This window comes from Aquarana catesbeiana, linkage group LG06, assembly GCF_042186555.1.
Source record: "Aquarana catesbeiana isolate 2022-GZ linkage group LG06, ASM4218655v1, whole genome shotgun sequence".
In the NCBI taxonomy this organism is placed as follows: Eukaryota; Metazoa; Chordata; class Amphibia; order Anura; family Ranidae; genus Aquarana; species Aquarana catesbeiana.
The window spans coordinates 325,933,087-325,946,156 of NC_133329.1; the positions used below are offsets into that span (position 1 = coordinate 325,933,087).

At 62.5% G+C, this 13,070-nt stretch overlaps 1 protein-coding gene across 1 annotated transcript in view; it reads left to right on the forward strand.

Annotated features, from left to right (window-relative positions):
- The first annotated feature begins 11,044 nt into the window (after positions 1 to 11,044).
- SESTD1 (SEC14 and spectrin domain containing 1) overlaps positions 11,045 to 13,070 on the forward strand; it is a 233,618-nt gene continuing 231,592 nt past the window's right edge. Inside the window, exon 1 of the mRNA XM_073633758.1 lies at positions 11,045 to 11,190. The gene's annotated coding sequence lies outside the window, so the exon portion shown is untranslated. The remainder of the gene's footprint in view (positions 11,191 to 13,070) is intronic.

Sequence of the window (13,070 nt, forward strand, 5' to 3'; positions counted from 1 at the left end):
TTGGGCCGGACTGGAGGGTCTTGGGCCAAACTGGAGGGTGTGAGGCCCGGAGTGGAAGGTCTTGGATCAGAGTGGAGGGTCTTGGGCCGGACTGGAGGGTTTGAGGCCCGGAGTGGAGGGTCTTGGATCAGAGTGGAGGGTCTTGGGCCGGACTGGAGGGTGTGAAGCCCGGAGTGGAGTGTCTTGGATCGGAGTGGAGGGTGTGAGGCCCGGAGTGGAGGGTCTTGGGCCGGACTGGAGGGTGTGAGGCCCGGAGTGGAGGGTCTTGGATCAGAGTGGAGGGTGTGAGGCCCGGAGTGGAGGGTCTTGGATCGGACTGGAGGGTGTGAGGCCCGGAGTGGAGGGTCTTGGGCCGGACTGGAGGGTGTGAGGCCCGGAGTGGAGGGTCTTGGGCCGGACTGGAGGGTGTGAGGCCCGGAGTGGAGGGTCTTGGGCCGGACTGGAGGGTGTGAGGCCCGGAGTGGAGGGTCTTGGGCCGGACTGGAGGGTGTGAGGCCCGGAGTGGAGGGTCTTGGGCCGGACTGGAGGGTGTGAGGCCCGGAGCGGAGGGTCTTGGGCCGGACTGGAGGGTGTGAGGCCCGGAGTGGAGGGTCTTGGGCCGGACTGGAGGGTGTGAGGCCCGGAGTGGAGGGTCTTGGGCCAGACTGGAGGGTGTGAAGCCCGGAGTGGAGGATCTTGGATCGGAGTGGAGGGTGTGAGGCCCGGAGTGGAGGGTCTTGGGCCGGACTGGAGGGTGTGAGGCCCGGAGTGGAGGGTCTTGGGCCGGACTGGAGGGTGTGAGGCCCGGAGTGGAGGGTCTTGGGCCGGACTGGAGGGTGTGAGGCCCGGAGTGGAGGGTCTTGGATCAGAGTGGAGGGTGTGAGGCCCGGAGTGGAGGGTCTTGGATCGGAGTGGAGGGTGTGAGGCCCGGAGTGGAGGGTCTTGGGCCGGACTGGAGGGTGTGAGGCCCGGAGTGGAGGGTCTTGGATCAGAGTGGAGGGTGTGAGGCCCGGAGTGGAGGGTCTTGGATCAGAGTAGAGGGTGTGAGGCCCGGAGTGGAGGGTCTTGGCCCGGAGTGGAGGGTCTTGGCCCGGAGTGGAGGGTCTTGGCCCGGAGTGGAGGGTCTTGGCCCGGAGTGGAGGGTCTTGGGCCAGAGTGGAGGGTCTTGGGCCAGAGTGGAGGGTCTTGGGCCAGAGTGGAGGGTCTTGGAGTGGAGGGTCTTGGAGTGGAGGGTCTTGGAGTGGAGGGTCTTGGAGTGGAGGGTCTTGGATCGGAGTGGAGGGTCTTGGATCAGAGTGGAGGGTCTTGGATCAGAGTGGAGGGTCTTGGATCGGAGTGGAGGGTCTTGGATCGGAGTGGAGGGTCTTGGATCGGAGTGGAGGGTCTTGGATCGGAGTGGAGGGTCTTGGATCGGAGTGGAGGGTCTTGGATCAGAGTGGAGGGTGTGAGGCCCGGAGTGGAGGGTCTTGGGCCGGACTGGAGGGTGTGAGGCCCGGAGTGGAGAGTCCTGGATCGGAGTGGAGGGTGTGAGGGCAAGAGTGGAGGGTCTTGGGCAAGAGTGGAGGGTCTTGGGCAAGAGTGGAGGGTCTTGGGCAAGAGTGGAGGGTCTTGGGCAAGAGTGGAGGGTCTTGGGCAAGAGTGGAGGGTCTTGGGCAAGAGTGGAGGGTCTTGGGCAAGAGTGGAGGGTCTTGGGCAAGAGTGGAGGGTCTTGGGCAAGAGTGGAGGGTCTTGGGCAAGAGTGGAGGGTCTTGGGCAAGAGTGGAGGGTCTTGGGCAAGAGTGGAGGGTCTTGGGCAAGAGTGGAGGGTCTTGGGCAAGAGTGGAGGGTCTTGGGCAAGAGTGGAGGGTCTTGGGCAAGAGTGGAGGGTCTTGGGCAAGAGTGGAGGGTCTTGGGCCAGAGTGGAGGGTCTTGGGCCAGAGTGGAGGGTCTTGGGCCAGAGTGGAGGGTCTTGGGCCAGAGTGGAGGGTCTTGGGCCAGAGTGGAGGGTCTTGGGCCAGAGTGGAGGGTCTTGGGCCAGAGTGGAGGGTCTTGGGCCAGAGTGGAGGGTCTTGGGCCAGAGTGGAGGGTCTTGGGCCAGACTGGAGGGTGTGAGGCCCGGAGTGGAGGGTCTTGGGCCGGACTGGAGGGTGTGAGGCCCGGAGTGGAGGGTCTTGGATCAGAGTGGAGGGTGTGAGGCCCGGAGTGGAGGGTCTTGGATCAGAGTGGAGGGTGTGAGGCCCGGAGTGGAGGGTCTTGGATCGGACTGGAGGGTGTGAGGCCCGGAGTGGAGGGTCTTGGGCCGGACTGGAGGGTGTGAGGCCCGGAGTGGAGGGTCTTGGGCCGGACTGGAGGGTGTGAGGCCCGGAGTGGAGGGTCTTGGGCCAGACTGGAGGGTGTGAGGCCCGGAGTGGAGGGTCTTGGGCCGGACTGGAGGGTGTGAGGCCCGGAGTGGAGGGTCTTGGATCAGAGTGGAGGGTGTGAGGCCTGGAGTGGAGGATCTTGGATCGGAGTGGAGGGTGTGAGGCCCGGAGTGGAGGGTCTTGGATCGGACTGGAGGGTGTGAGGCCCGGAGTGGAGGGTCTTGGGCCGGACTGGAGGGTGTGAGGCCCGGAGTGGAGGGTCTTGGGCCGGACTGGAGGGTGTGAGGCCCGGAGTGGAGGGTCTTGGGCCAGACTGGAGGGTGTGAGGCCCGGAGTGGAGGGTCTTGGGCCAGACTGGAGGGTGTGAGGCCCGGAGTGGAGGGTCTTGGGCCGGACTGGAGGGTGTGAGGCCCGGAGTGGAGGGTCTTGGATCAGAGTGGAGGGTCTTGGATCAGAGTGGAGGGTGTGAGGCCCGGAGTGGAGGATCTTGGATCGGAGTGGAGGGTGTGAGGCCCGGAGTGGAGGGTCTTGGGCCGGACTGGAGGGTGTGAGGCCCGGAGTGGAGGGTCTTGGGCCGGACTGGAGGGTGTGAGGCCCGGAGTGGAGGGTCTTGGGCCGGACTGGAGGGTGTGAGGCCCGGAGTGGAGGGTCTTGGGCCAGAGTGGAGGGTCTTGGGCCAGAGTGGAGGGTCTTGGGCCAGAGTGGAGGGTCTTGGGCCAGAGTGGAGGGTCTTGGGCCAGAGTGGAGGGTGTGAGGCCCGGAGTGGAGGGTGTGAGGCCCGGAGTGGAGGGTCTTGGGCCGGACTGGAGGGTGTGAGGCCCGGAGTGGAGGGTCTTGGATCAGAGTGGAGGGTGTGAGGCCCGGAGTGGAGGGTCTTGGATCGGACTGGAGGGTGTGAGGCCCGGAGTGGAGGGTCTTGGATCGGACTGGAGGGTGTGAGGCCCGGAGTGGAGGGTCTTGGGCCGGACTGGAGGGTGTGAGGCCCGGAGTGGAGGGTCTTGGGCCGGACTGGAGGGTGTGAGGCCCGGAGTGGAGGGTCTTGGGCCAGACTGGAGGGTGTGAGGCCCGGAGTGGAGGGTCTTGGGCCAGACTGGAGGGTGTGAGGCCCGGAGTGGAGGATCTTGGATCGGAGTGGAGGGTGTGAGGCCCGGAGTGGAGGGTCTTGGGCCGGACTGGAGGGTGTGAGGCCCGGAGTGGAGGGTCTTGGGCCGGACTGGAGGGTGTGAGGCCCGGAGTGGAGGGTCTTGGGCCGGACTGGAGGGTGTGAGGCCCGGAGTGGAGGGTCTTGGGCCGGACTGGAGGGTGTGAGGCCCGGAGTGGAGGGTCTTGGGCCGGACTGGAGGGTGTGAGGCCCGGAGTGGAGGGTCTTGGGCCGGACTGGAGGGTGTGAGGCCCGGAGTGGAGGGTCTTGGGCCGGACTGGAGGGTGTGAGGCCCGGAGTGGAGGGTCTTGGGCCGGACTGGAGGGTGTGAGGCCCGGAGTGGAGGGTCTTGGATCAGAGTGGAGGGTGTGAGGCCCGGAGTGGAGGGTCTTGGGCCTGTGTGGAGGGTGTGAGGCCCGGAGTGGAGGATCTTGGATCGGAGTGGAGGGTGTGAGGCCCGGAGTGTAGGGTCTTGGGCCGGACTGGAGGGTGTGAGGCCCGGAGTGGAGGGTCTTGGGCCGGACTGGAGGGTGTGAGGCCCGGAGTGGAGGGTCTTGGGCCGGACTGGAGGGTGTGAGGCCCGGAGTGGAGGGTCTTGGGCCGGACTGGAGGGTGTGAGGCCCGGAGTGGAGGGTCTTGGGCCAGACTGGAGGGTGTGAGGCCCGGAGTGGAGGGTCTTGGGCCAGACTGGAGGGTGTGAGGCCCGGAGTGGAGGGTCTTGGGCCAGAGTGGAGGGTGTGAGGCCCGGAGTGGAGGATCTTGGATCGGAGTGGAGGGTGTGAGGCCCGGAGTGGAGGGTCTTGGGCCGGACTGGAGGGTGTGAGGCCCGGAGTGGAGGGTCTTGGGCCGGACTGGAGGGTGTGAGGCCCGGAGTGGAGGGTCTTGGGCCGGACTGGAGGGTGTGAGGCCCGGAGTGGAGGGTCTTGGGCCGGACTGGAGGGTGTGAGGCCCGGAGTGGAGGGTCTTGGGCCGGACTGGAGGGTGTGAGGCCCGGAGTGGAGGGTCTTGGGCCGGACTGGAGGGTGTGAGGCCCGGAGTGGAGGGTCTTGGATCAGAGTGGAGGGTGTGAGGCCCGGAGTGGAGGGTCTTGGATCGGAGTGGAGGGTGTGAGGCCCGGAGTGGAGGGTCTTGGGCCGGACTGGAGGGTGTGAGGCCCGGAGTGGAGAGTCCTGGATCGGAGTGGAGGGTGTGAGGCCCGGAGTGGAGAGTCCTGGATCGGAGTGGAGGGTGTGAGGGCCAGGGTGGAGGGTCTTGGGCCAGAGTGGAGGGTCTTGGGCCAGAGTGGAGGGTCTTGGGCCAGAGTGGAGGGTCTTGGGCCAGAGTGGAGGGTCTTGGGCCAGAGTGGAGGGTCTTGGGCCAGAGTGGAGGGTCTTGGGCCAGACTGGAGGGTCTTGGGCCAGACTGGAGGGTCTTGGGCCAGACTGGAGGGTCTTGGGCCGGAGTGGAGGGTCTTGGGCCGGAGTGGAGGGTCTTGGGCCGGAGTGGAGGGTCTTGGGCCGGAGTGGAGGGTCTTGGATCGGAGTGGAGGGTCTTGGATCGGAGTGGAGGGTCTTGGATCGTAATGGAGGGTCTTGGATCAGAGTGGAGGGTGTGAGGCCCGGAGTGGAGGGTCTTGGGCCGGACTGGAGGGTGTGAGGCCCGGAGTGGAGGGTCTTGGATCGGAGTGGAGGGTGTGAGGCCCGGAGTGGAGGGTCTTGGGCCGGACTGGAGGGTGTGAGGCCCGGAGTGGAGGGTCTTGGATCAGAGTGGAGGGTGTGAGGCCCGGAGTGGAGGGTGTGAGGCCGGAGTGGAGGGTGTGAGGCCCGGAGTGGAGGGTGTGAGGCCCGGAGTGGAGGGTGTGAGGCCCGGAGTGGAGGGTGTGAGGCCCGGAGTGGAGGGTGTGAGGCCCGGAGTGGAGGGTGTGAGGCCCGGAGTGGAGGGTCTTGGGCCGGACTGGAGGGTGTGAGGCCGGACTGGAGGGTGTGAGGCCCGGAGTGGAGGGTCTTGGGCCGGACTGGAGGGTGTGAGGCCCGGAGTGGAGGGTCTTGGATCAGAGTGGAGGGTGTGAGGCCCGGAGTGGAGGGTCTTGGATCAGAGTGGAGGGTGTGAGGCCCGGAGTGGAGGGTCTTGGATCAGAGTGGAGGGTGTGAGGCCCGGAGTGGAGGGTCTTGGATCAGAGTGGAGGGTGTGAGGCCCGGAGTGGAGGGTCTTGGATCAGAGTGGAGGGTGTGAGGCCCGGAGTGGAGGGTCTTGGATCAGAGTGGAGGGTGTGAGGCCCGGAGTGGAGGGTCTTGGATCAGAGTGGAGGGTGTGAGGCCCGGAGTGGAGGGTCTTGGGCCGGACTGGAGGGTGTGAGGCCCGGAGTGGAGAGTCCTGGATTGGAGTGGAGGGTGTGAGGCCCGGAGTGGAGAGTCCTGGATCGGAGTGGAGGGTGTGAGGGCCAGAGTGGAGGGTGTGAGGGCCAGAGTGGAGGGTGTGAGGGCCAGAGTGGAGGGTGTGAGGGCCAGAGTGGAGGGTGTGAGGGCCAGAGTGGAGGGTCTTGGGCCAGAGTGGAGGGTCTTGGGCCAGAGTGGAGGGTCTTGGGCCAGAGTGGAGGGTCTTGGGCCAGAGTGGAGGGTCTTGGGCCAGAGTGGAGGGTGTGAGGCCCGGAGTGGAGGGTCTTGGGCCGGACTGGAGGGTGTGAGGCCCGGAGTGGAGGGTCTTGGATCAGAGTGGAGGGTGTGAGGCCCGGAGTGGAGGGTCTTGGATCGGAATGGAGGGTGTGAGGCCCGGAGTGGAGGGTCTTGGGCCGGACTGGAGGGTGTGAGGCCCGGAGTAGAGAGTCCTGGATCGGAGTGGAGGGTGTGAGGCCCGGAGTGGAGAGTCCTGGATCGGTGTGGAGGGTGTGAGGGCCAGGGTGGAGGGTCTTGGATCAGAGTGGAGGGTCTTGGATCAGAGTGGAGGGTCTTGGATCAGAGTGGAGGGTCTTGGACCGGACTGGAGGTTGTGAGGCCCGGAGTGGAGAGTCCTGGATCGGAGTGGAGGGTCTTGGGCCAGAGTGGAGGGTCTTGGGCCAGAGTGGAGGGTCTTGGGCCAGAGTGGAGGGTCTTGGGCCAGAGTGGAGGGTCTTGGGCCAGAGTGGAGGGTCTTGGGCCAGAGTGGAGGGTCTTGGGCCAGAGTGGAGGGTCTTGGGCCAGAGTGGAGGGTCTTGGGCCAGAGTGGAGGGTCTTGGGCCAGAGTGGAGGGTCTTGGGCCAGAGTGGAGGGTCTTGGGCCAGAGTGGAGGGTCTTGGGCCAGAGTGGAGGGTCTTGGGCCAGAGTGGAGGGTCTTGGATCAGAGTGGAGGGTGTGAGGCCCGGAGTGGAGGGTCTTGGATCGGAATGGAGGGTGTGAGGCCCGGAGTGGAGGGTCTTGGGCCGGACTGGAGGGTGTGAGGCCCGGAGTAGAGAGTCCTGGATCGGAGTGGAGGGTGTGAGGCCCGGAGTGGAGAGTCCTGGATCGGTGTGGAGGGTGTGAGGGCCAGGGTGGAGGATCTTGGATCAGAGTGGAGGGTCTTGGATCAGAGTGGAGGGTCTTGGATCAGAGTGGAGGGTCTTGGATCAGAGTGGAGGGTCTTGGATCAGAGTGGAGGGTCTTGGACCGGACTGGAGGTTGTGAGGCCCGGAGTGGAGAGTCCTGGATCGGAGTGGAGGGTCTTGGGCCAGAGTGGAGGGTCTTGGGCCAGAGTGGAGGGTCTTGGGCCAGAGTGGAGGGTCTTGGGCCAGAGTGGAGGGTCTTGGGCCAGAGTGGAGGGTCTTGGGCCAGAGTGGAGGGTCTTGGGCCAGAGTGGAGGGTCTTGGGCCAGAGTGGAGGGTCTTGGGCCAGAGTGGAGGGTCTTGGGCCAGAGTGGAGGGTCTTGGGCCAGAGTGGAGGGTCTTGGGCCAGAGTGGAGGGTCTTGGGCCAGAGTGGAGGGTCTTGGGCCAGAGTGGAGGGTCTTGGGCCAGAGTGGAGGGTCTTGGGCCAGAGTGGAGGGTCTTGGGCCAGAGTGGAGGGTCTTGGGCCAGAGTGGAGGGTCTTGGGCCAGAGTGGAGGGTCTTGGGCCAGAGTGGAGGGTCTTGGGCCAGAGTGGAGGGTCTTGGGCCAGAGTGGAGGGTCTTGGGCCAGAGTGGAGGGTCTTGGGCCAGAGTGGAGGGTCTTGGGCCAGAGTGGAGGGTCTTGGGCCAGAGTGGAGGGTCTTGGGCCAGAGTGGAGGGTCTTGGGCCAGAGTGGAGGGTCTTGGATCGGAGTGGAGGGTCTTGGATCGGAGTGGAGGGTCTTGGATCGGAGTGGAGGGTCTTGGATCGGAGTGGAGGGTCTTGGATCGGAGTGGAGGGTCTTGGATCGGAGTGGAGGGTCTTGGATCGGAGTGGAGGGTCTTGGATCGGAGTGGAGGGTCTTGGATCGGAGTGGAGGGTCTTGGATCGGAGTGGAGGGTCTTGGGTCGGAGTGGAGGGTCTTGGGTCGGACTGGAGGGTGTGAGGCCCGGAGTGGAGAGTCCTGGATCGGAGTGGAGGGTGTGAGGGCCAGAGTGGAGGGTGTGAGGGCCAGAGTGGAGGGTGTGAGGGCCAGAGTGGAGGGTCTTGGGCCAGAGTGGAGGGTCTTGGGCCAGAGTGGAGGGTCTTGGGCCAGAGTGGAGGGTCTTGGGCCAGAGTGGAGGGTCTTGGGCCAGAGTGGAGGGTCTTGGGCCAGAGTGGAGGGTCTTGGGCCAGAGTGGAGGGTCTTGGGCCAGAGTGGAGGGTCTTGGGCCAGAGTGGAGGGTCTTGGGCCAGAGTGGAGGGTCTTGGGCCAGAGTGGAGGGTCTTGGGCCAGAGTGGAGGGTCTTGGGCCAGAGTGGAGGGTCTTGGGCCAGAGTGGAGGGTCTTGGGCCAGAGTGGAGGGTCTTGGGCCAGAGTGGAGGGTCTTGGGCCAGAGTGGAGGGTCTTGGGCCAGAGTGGAGGGTCTTGGGCCAGAGTGGAGGGTCTTGGATCGGAGTGGAGGGTCTTGGATCGGAGTGGAGGGTCTTGGATCGGAGTGGAGGGTCTTGGATCGGAGTGGAGGGTCTTGGATCGGAGTGGAGGGTCTTGGATCGGAGTGGAGGGTCTTGGATCGGAGTGGAGGGTCTTGGGTCGGACTGGAGGGTGTGAGGCCCGGAGTGGAGAGTCCTGGATCGGAGTGGAGGGTGTGAGGGCCAGAGTGGAGGGTGTGAGGGCCAGAGTGGAGGGTCTTGGGCCAGAGTGGAGGGTCTTGGGCCAGAGTGGAGGGTCTTGGGCCAGAGTGGAGGGTCTTGGGCCAGAGTGGAGGGTCTTGGGCCAGAGTGGAGGGTCTTGGGCCAGAGTGGAGGGTCTTGGGCCAGAGTGGAGGGTCTTGGGCCAGAGTGGAGGGTCTTGGGCCAGAGTGGAGGGTCTTGGGCCAGAGTGGAGGGTCTTGGGCCAGAGTGGAGGGTCTTGGGCCGGAGTGGAGGGTCTTGGGCCGGAGTGGAGGGTCTTGGGCCGGAGTGGAGGGTCTTGGATCGGAGTGGAGGGTCTTGGATCGGAGTGGAGGGTCTTGGATCGGAGTGGAGGGTCTTGGATCGGAGTGGAGGGTCTTGGATCGGAGTGGAGGGTCTTGGGTCGGACTGGAGGGTGTGAGGCCCGGAGTGGAGAGTCCTGGATCGGAGTGGAGGGTGTGAGGGCCAGGGTGGAGGGTCTTGGGCCAGAGTGGAGGGTCTTGGATCGGAGTGGAGGGTCTTGGATCGGAGTGGAGGGTCTTGGATCGGAGTGGAGGGTCTTGGATCGGAGTGGAGGGTCTTGGATCGGAGTGGAGGGTCTTGGATCGGAGTGGAGGGTCTTGGATCGGAGTGGAGGGTCTTGGGTCGGACTGGAGGGTGTGAGGCCCGGAGTGGAGAGTCCTGGATCGGAGTGGAGGGTGTGAGGGCCAGGGTGGAGGGTCTTTGGCCAGAGTGGAGGGTCTTGGCCCAGAGTGGAGGGTCTTGGCCCAGAGTGGAGGGTCTTGGCCCAGAGTGGAGGGTCTTGGCCCAGAGTGGAGGGTCTTGGCCCAGAGTGGAGGGTCTTGGCCCAGAGTGGAGGGTCTTGGCCCAGAGTGGAGGGTCTTGGCCCAGAGTGGAGGGTCTTGGCCCAGAGTGGAGGGTCTTGGATCAGAGTGGAGGGTCTTGGATCGGAGTGGAGGGTCTTGGGCCGGAGTGGAGGGTCTTGGGCCGGAGTGGAGGGTCTTGGATCGGAGTGGAGGGTCTTGGATCGGAGTGGAGGGTCTTGGATCGGAGTGGAGGGTCTTGGATCGGAGTGGAGGGTCTTGGGTCGGACTGGAGGGTGTGAGGCCCGGAGTGGAGAGTCCTGGATCGGAGTGGAGGGTGTGAGGGCAGGGTGGAGGGTCTTGGGCCAGAGTGGAGGGTCTTGGATCGGAGTGGAGGGTCTTGGATCGGAGTGGAGGGTCTTGGATCGGAGTGGAGGGTCTTGGATCGGAGTGGAGGGTCTTGGATCGGAGTGGAGGGTCTTGGATCGGAGTGGAGGGTCTTGGATCGGAGTGGAGGGTGTGAGGCCCGGAGTGGAGAGTCCTGGATCGGAGTGGAGGGTGTGAGGGCCAGGGTGGAGGGTCTTGGGCCAGAGTGGAGGGTCTTGGGCCAGAGTGGAGGGTCTTGGGCCGGAGTGGAGGGTCTTGGGCCGGAGTGGAGGGTCTTGGGCCGGAGTGGAGGGTCTTGGGCCGGAGTGGAGGGTCTTGGGCCGGAGTGGAGGGTCTTGGGCCGGAGTGGAGGGTCTTGGATCGGAGTGGAGGGTCTTGGATCGGAGTGGAGGGTGTGAGGGCCAGGGTGGAGGGTCTTGGGCCAGAGTGGAGGGTCTTGGGCCAGAGTGGAGGGTCTTGGGCCAGAGTGGAGGGTCTTGGATCGGAGTGGAGGGTCTTGGATCGGAGTGGAGGGTCTTGGATCGGAGTGGAGGGTCTTGGATCGGAGTGGAGGGTGTGAGGCCCGGAGTGGAGGGTCTTGGATCGGAGTGGAGGGTGTGAGGCCCGGAGTGGAGGGTCTTGGATCGGAGTGGAGGGTGTGAGGCCCGGAGTGGAGGGTCTTGGATCGGAGTGGAGGGTCTTGGATCGGAGTTGAGGGTCTTGGATCGGAGTTGAGGGTCTTGGATCGGAGTTGAGGGTCTTGGATCGGAGTTGAGGGTCTTGGATCGGAGTTGAGGGTGTGAGGCCCGGAGTGGAGGGTCTTGGGCCGGACTGGAGGGTGTGAGGGCCAGGGTGGAGGGTCTTGGGCCAGAGTGGAGGGTCTTGGGCCAGAGTGGAGGGTCTTGGGCCAGAGTGGAGGGTGTGAGGCCCGGAGTGGAGTGTCCTGGATCGGAGTGGAGGGTGTGAGGCCCGGATATCAGTGCGATGTTCTCGGAGATCCCCGCACACGTGTCCCCCGTCCTCCATAGAACACACTCCATAGGGAAGAAGAAGAATGAGTCTTGCAGCACTCCGATCCCGTCACACACATCCAGCCCGGACACGCCCCTCTCTCCCCAATTCCCTCCCGACCGCATCACTTTCATTGTTTCCATGTCTGCGGTTGCCAAGGAGTCAAGGTCCCAGTCTCCCTGGTGGGCGGGGCAGACATGGGGCGAAGTGCACACGTGGAGGCGTCGCAGCCAATCAGCTCTCGGATGCCCGCCCAGTCTGCTCCGTCGGCCGGCCTCTCGGGGGCGTGGTTTTGAGGAGAGGGGGGGGGGCCGGAGAGTAGTGGGGAGGGGACGCAACAGGAAGTGTGGAGCGTATGCGGAGTGACCGCGGCCGATGCTGTAAATATTGGTGAGGATGTGTCTGGGTGTATATAGGGGTATGAAGGGGGGAGGGGAGCCGGTGTATGGGGGGCTCTCTATGAAGGGGATGTGGGTCTGTAGCCGGGTGTACGGAGGAGGAGGGGGGAGGGATGGATGGATGCTGCATGTGCTCTCTAGGAGCGGACGGCAATGTCAGAGCGGTGCGGGGCTTACAGGTCTCTCTATGGACACACGTCCTCAGAGCGGAGGGGGGATGTGCCGAGTGTGGTAACCCATGGCAACCAGTTACAGCTCCTCCCCCCACACCTCTCTATACATTAGTGGAGATGTCTGTACCATACAAGGGGGGAAGGGATGCTAAGGCTGGAGCAACTGTGCCTGGCAGCCAATCAGATTCCAGCTTTTAAAGGATGACTGGAGAAGCTAAAAGCTGATTGGTTCCAATGCACAGCTGCTGCAGATTTTGTCTGCTCCGGTCTTCTTCACCTCCCCCCCCCCCCCCCAATGTTCTTGTATGATATTGTACAGTGTATGGGGCAGGATTGGTTGTATTGGTGATGCTCATTGTGTGTTGTTGCTGATTGGTTGGGAAAGATTTGTAACTCTTGAAATTCTGCCCATCTTTAGTCTGACAGATCAATCCTCTGGTGACTGCAGTATGTTTTTATAAAGCTCCCAATACACGTTACAATCTGATTGTACGATCTCCTCTAAGGTGCGATCACACTCTCACTCATGTGATGTGACTTTGTATATTCTTTATGGCCAAATCACAGCAAAGTAGCCTAGGAACCTTTTCTGATGTTTCCCCGTGAAGAGTGGCATTGATGAGATCAGCTCCATTGGATAGAATGTGTTTTCCCTTGTCATGTGACTCTGTGCAACTCAAGAAACTGTTCATGTGAACCAGCGCTTATTGAGTACAAGGGCTCGCCTGATTGGCTGATTGTCTGGTTTAGGCACACCCCCATATTACTTGGTTTTGGTAACTCTAAGGTTGCCTGTACTGTCAGATTGTAATGTGTATGGGGACCCGTATCTACCAACATCAGTGTAGTGATTGGATATAGACGATCGGATCTGTATTCTGAGGATCTACCTAAACTGTATTTGGTAACTGCAGATCGGTCAGTAATGGTGGCCACATACACATCATTTGTCATCCAATCGACATGCAATTCAGTCAAAGCCATCAAATTGGCAGAACTTCCTTCCAATCAATTTAGACTCCATCTAGATCACATTTAAAGCGTCTGTTACCCCAACACTTCATATTCCTGATCTGTGCCTGTTGTACCAAGTACTTGTATGAGGAAGCCTCCTGTTCTCTTTGTATTGCTTCCTTTATGTGACATCTCTGGTGTTCCTGCCAGTCCCTCTGCTTTCCTATTAAAAACTGACCACACTAAGCAGGAGAGCACAGTGTGGTCAGTTCTCTAGCTATTCTGGGACCTCAGTATGTTCTTCTAGAATAATCAGACTTGTCCTGACACACCTCCCGCTTGCACAGCCATTCACTGGGAAGCTCAGTGTGCTGTTGCTTCTCCTCCCCCAGCTCTTATGCTGCCACAACAGAGGGAATGTGATCACTTCTCAAAAGGGGAAAACTGTATTTATGTTTTTGTTTTTATATCTATACAAAAATGTTTTGCCTTTCATTTCTATTTTAAACTGAATGGGTTGTTTTACAAGGTGATCGTTTACATGCAATGTAACTAAACTGAGTCCATCGGCCAGGGTGGAAAATGATCGATTGTGTTGTATCAGCAGCACCGACATGCTTTATCCAGGAATCTGATCATGCTTTGATCTGTCGGGTTATGAGGTTGTATGGTGAAATCTGAGATGAGATTGAAAACTAACAATCGTATTTTCCAACTGTTGATACAAATCAGCTGCATCGTGTGT